Below are 5591 nucleotides of genomic sequence, written 5' to 3'. Positions count from 1 at the left end.
CATTACTTATCAAAGCGTACGTCACACATTAGTTCACTCATATCTATAGTTGAACTACTATCAAAGACACATTATCACACACTGCATGTGTTGTCTTGTTGAGTCACAGCCACATTCAGGTGTGCCACATCTTCGATTAATGTACCACACATATCCTCTACCAAAAACAACACTTTTTGCAATATGACCACCTTCATGATAACCATTGTGAATGGTCATCTCATGATAGTTATGTACATTATGATACTGATATCACTACACAACATATGATTTTAAGGTACAAATTTAATCTATTTATCCTCACGCATTACTGCAGAAACATAGTATGTTGTATGTTAGGGAACTCAAAACTTCTAAGTACACAGGCATGTACAGTGTTATTACAACTATTTATGTTCACTTTCACACACATTTTCGGTTAAGCAACTGATGTTGTTAGTTAATCATAAATACAGAACATACAATAAGTGTTTGTTCAATATTTACACATGTAAATGTCAAACTTATGTTATTGTTATATATAGTTGCCCCTGGAGGACATGTGTCACCTGAGATGGAACAAGTGTCTTCACCTGGGTCAGCCAGCTCAACACAACTACAAGGTGAGTGTATCAGTTGGTGGCCATATAATATGTGCTCTTCTATATGTTATGTTGTCATGTTCATTATTTGTTTTGCACATCTTCTTTAAATAGGATTACTTAGTGTCAGTGAAAATTAAGTGTAAGGCAACATGTATTGTGTTAGTGATGTGAACTATCATGTAGGACTTCTGAGTTTAGAGCAACTTTTCATTCATTCATATTTCATACTGAGTCCAAACATTATTCGTAAGTCAAGGTAGTTTTTAATGTGAGGTTATAAAACGTATGCTAACATGTTAGGTGTTACTTAGGACACAGTACAATTACATAGTAACACAGCATACATTAACATGCCATTTAATAATGTGTACATTTCTTTTTAGAACATCATGGTGATGAGGATGATGAGGATGATGAGGATGACGCCGCAGAAGAGACTGAAATACAATCAAGTGACCATGAAGAGGTGCCAATAGAAACTGTTGTACCGCCAAATCGTCCATCAACTTCCACATACGATGCAATTGTAGCTTCAGAGGGAAAAATAGTGGACGCAGAAAATCGTCGCCATTCAGACATGATGACAGTGCTGGAAAGGATGATTGGACTGCAGGAAGAAACAGTATCACAATTGGCACATCTCCACAGAGTCTTCATTGAAGTGCCTAAACAGTTGCAAAAAATCAACACCTCATTCGAAGCATTAGTTGTTCAGCAAACCCAAGCTAATTACTGGAGAATGACTAATGTACCCCAATTCAACACCTCACAGGCTGGATCATTACATGCTGGCCACTTCTCACCACATTCATCTGATCTTCAGTCACCAGGTCCCAATGTTACCGGTCAAGTAGCACACATTGGTGTGCAGGTTCCTGACGACATCCTACCGCTGCCATCTGTACTACATCACCAGCTGACACCTACAAAGGAGGCCACAAAAACACAACAGCACAAGCAGTTAGTACTGACCAGGAAAGATGAAACGGACCAACCATGTGTTGTGCACGGTGTACCAACTTGCTCACATGTGTCACTGCCCACAAGCCCTGTTGGTGAACAGTCACTGCCCAAAAGCCCTGTAGGTGAGTCACTGCCCACAAGCCCTGTAGGTGAGTCACTGCCCAAAAGCCCTGTAGGTGAGTCACTGCCCACAAGCCCTGTAGGTGAGTCACTGCCCATAAGCCCTGCCCGTGAAGTGCCAGAGGCCACTCAAAGTGGCTTTGTTGTGGCGAAAGTTGGTGGCAAACGAAAAAAAAAAATGCAAGAGACAACAAGCAGGCCTGTTACTCGCTCACAAAAGGAACAAAAAAAATAAATGTTATAATTCACTCAATATGTCTCTGCCCTTGTTTTGTTGACTTCACATTATCTAATTAATATTGTATGTATGCTGAAGACTGTGTTGTTTCCAAACTTTCAACTATGTTCTTGTACACGTGAAGTTTTGGAAATGTTAACACTCAATTAATGAATAGTGTTATAAATATTTATGTATTCATCGTCTGTTCAGTAATGGTCCACCTGGAACCAGTTGCAAAGTTTAGAGAAGCTGCCATTGACTTTGCAGCAAAACATTGCATTTGGGTGTGTTAATTGATGTAAGAATTGCATATGCATATTAGTCACATGCAATTATAAAAACACCTAAGTAACTGCAAACATCTTTCTTGTACGTGTACAGCAGGATTATGTGTAAATTATTACTTACCTTTGCCTTGCTTGTTTCAATAACTTCTCAGAATGTATAATAATATATATACACACACACACACACTGAGTGTGTGTGTGTGTGTGTGTGTGTGTGTGTGTGTGTGTGTGTGTGTGTGTGTGTGTGTGTGTGTGTGTGTGTGTGTGTGTGTGTGTGTGTGTGTGTATATATATATATATATATATAGTACTATATAAACTGGTATACATGTATTTTACAAACTAATACACTTCATGCTTCCTTGTGAAAGCACACTATTTTAATAATACAGGCATAATGTTTGAGAAATATCCTAAGTATGAGACTCTAACAGTATTGTGCTTAAACAAATGTTTATTACTTCATTCAATCATGTTTCTCACCATTTAAATAGGTTTCATACAAGGTATACTTACTGCCATCAATGTTGTGTGTACTCCTGCAATATTAAAAAAAATAAAATATAATATATAAATATATATATATTTTTATAAGAGAGATATATTTAGATATATATATATACACACGTATTTAAACTCATGCAGACAGGGAGTTAACCAGACTTTCACATACACACAGAAATGTAAGCGGGGAAAAAACATTTCTTTTTGCAGGTGTGTGTTTATACTGATATGCCTGGCTAAGAACTATTTTCACACAGTGTTCTTTGTTAGTTTTCAAAAAAACACTATGTGAAGGAATTCAAAGTGTAGGGATGTTTTTCACAAACGAGATAAAAGAAGGAGAAATGTTTCTCCCACAGTCCCATATCACGAACCACAAATGTTAACCCAATTAGAAAAACAAATCCAATTGGCGTTTGAAATAAGGAGTCAAAGTAGTTAGTTTTGTTGACCTTGACAAGGAAAAACAGGAGTTTGTTAGCCATTCAGCACATTCATTTTGATGAGCAAATAACACAGACCTGCACACAGCTTTTGTGCTACTCAGACATGGCTGATGAATTCGTTAACAATATTAATCCCCTTTTAGGGTATAAGTACATGATCTGTGAAGCCATCTTGAACAGTCGCGGACAGAAAGCAAGCACACGCCAAATCGATGATTTCATTCGAGCAAAATATCCTTATTACCAAGACCGTAAGCATGCACGGAATTTTAATTCCTCAATAAGATTCACTTTATCAAGTAATGACTTTTTTGAACGTGACCAGGATAAGCTACAACACACCTATGGTTTCTGGAAAATTGCCCCGGAAAAACAATTTCTCCTGAAAGACGGCACTTATATTGTCGTGAAAGGCATATTTATTCCTAATGGCAATAGCAATGTATCCGCTACTACTGATCCGTTTGAATCGATACGTGCTGCAATATCTGCAGCCTCCATTCCTGAAACCCACATTGTACAAGAACAAAAGTACTATGATTATGTACCAAGCCTTTCAGCTGAAAATGCATTGGAATGGGAACCCGAAGAAATGAACCTACCTCCCGACCAATTATTTGAAGAAAGCAGTGGCGATTCCTATGAGCGCTTCCTGGAGGAGATATGTGTCATACTGGATTCAGCGGTTGGGTCAAGCGTGGATGAAAATGCCTTGCATTTCTGGAGCGACCAGTTGCAGCCAGGCGAAGAGTTAATTCTAGAAGAATGGTAAATATAACAATCGTTATGCGTTGACTCTGCGTTTAAATTTTTTTTTTTTTTGTAACCACCATTTTCACTTTCAATGCGTGGATACAGCGTAACATTGCAGACTGCATAACATGTAGCGATCACAAACAAATTGTTTCCTAATACAATATAGTAGAACCTGAAAGAGTAGTACACATTGCTGACGGAATAAATATACGTACTTTCCTATCCCTTTAAACATATTAGCAACATTTATCCATAACTCTAACACATACCTGTTTTGTTATCATGCAACATCTACAACATTGAAAACCGGGTCCACCACGTATGACGTGGGACCCTTGTCATGGCCCAAGGCGTCCTTAAAAAGGATTACGGATGTAAGTCCCGCCCCCAAGCGACGTGCGCGCCTCAAAGCCTATTGGCTGTCATGTTTTGTTATAGTAACGGTAACTGCAGTGTGTGATGCGTGCGGCTCAGTGTTTGTAGGCGTACCCTGGGCGTTAGCCGAATGTTAATTGAGTGGGAGGAGTGTTAGCGTGCGTTTCACGCTGGCTTAACATGACGTCACACGTATTGCATTTGCGCATTGTGTTATCGGCCGTGCTTTCTGTTCAAACACGTCTGTTTAAAAAGAATACAGATGTACTCGTTTAGAACGAATGTAGTTTCGTCTTCATTGTATTTGAAATAAAGATGTTATGTTTACTGGTATTTTCAACATGTATTGAACGCACAACGTACGCTTTGTTTTGCGCATGCGCTAACAGTTAGTGGAGCCAAGCGTGAAGTGCGTGCGCACACTAAGATGTGCGCGCACATCTTTCAGTATACAGGCAACGTTCACTTCATATACATAGTTATGCCTGCTACAAATTTAAAGAAACATTACATACTGATGAACACTTTTACTTCTAACATATAAGTGACTGACGTGTGTATCTACACAATCATATAGAGCTGCGTAACGCGTTGTCACGGATACATATCTAGTAAGGTGCCATCTTTGACCATCATGTGTTTGCTGTATTTCAGAGATGTCGGGGAAGATACAATCGGATGAATGTATGATTTCAGAAGAGTCTACCTTTATATGAGATGATTGTGAGGAGGAGCCACCGACTACTATACTACATATGGAACTAATTTTATATTGCTTGCAGCGCTTATTAACAAACAATTAAAAAAGTGATACCCTTATGCCTATATTGCATAAGCACTTAATTAACATAATGATGTTGCAAAATAGTGCCTCTTGAATTTTTCCTGAGTGTTCTTTAATGACTACTAACATTTTATGACATGGTGTGTTTTTTATATAACAACCATTCCCACTCTGCTAACACATTTGTGTATTCTATGGTGTAATGGAACGTATGACTGTCGAAACTATGTAACAATAATAATAATATGAGCATGTTCATGTATAGGGCTGCTAGTTGTACGCAGCGATTTACAGACACATGTTTCAGCCTGAGGTCCCTGGCCCGTGGAACGTACAAATGTTTTTTTGCCACATGAGGCACAGGGAGATAAAGTGACTTGGCCAAGGTCACAAGGAGCCCACACCGGGAATTGAACCAGACTCCCCTGCTTCAAACTATCAGTGCCAGTGTGTGTCTTTACTCACTGAGCCACTCCTTCTCCCAATGTAAAGGACACTTACAACCAAGTAGCCATTTATTTTTTAAATCTCTTGTTACATGGGTATGTAGAT

The 5591-nt window shown here is 38.7% G+C and overlaps 1 long non-coding RNA gene across 1 annotated transcript; it reads right to left on the bottom strand.

The window, feature by feature from the left end:
• Positions 1-768: 768 nt before the first annotated feature.
• LOC142492170 (uncharacterized) lies at positions 769-3877 on the bottom strand. Its single transcript, XR_012800792.1, has 4 exons — positions 3727-3877; positions 2691-2713; positions 1388-1507; positions 769-1191 (listed from the first exon to the last, which is right to left on the bottom strand). It is a non-coding gene; the product is annotated as an uncharacterized LOC142492170 (long non-coding RNA).
• Positions 3878-5591: the final 1714 nt, after the last annotated feature.

The sequence above is a fragment of the Ascaphus truei genome, chromosome 4, assembly GCF_040206685.1.
Source record: "Ascaphus truei isolate aAscTru1 chromosome 4, aAscTru1.hap1, whole genome shotgun sequence".
NCBI classification, from domain to species: Eukaryota; Metazoa; Chordata; class Amphibia; order Anura; family Ascaphidae; genus Ascaphus; species Ascaphus truei.
Note: the sequence above shows the minus strand (reverse complement) of the source record. Positions and strands in the feature narration are given on the sequence as shown.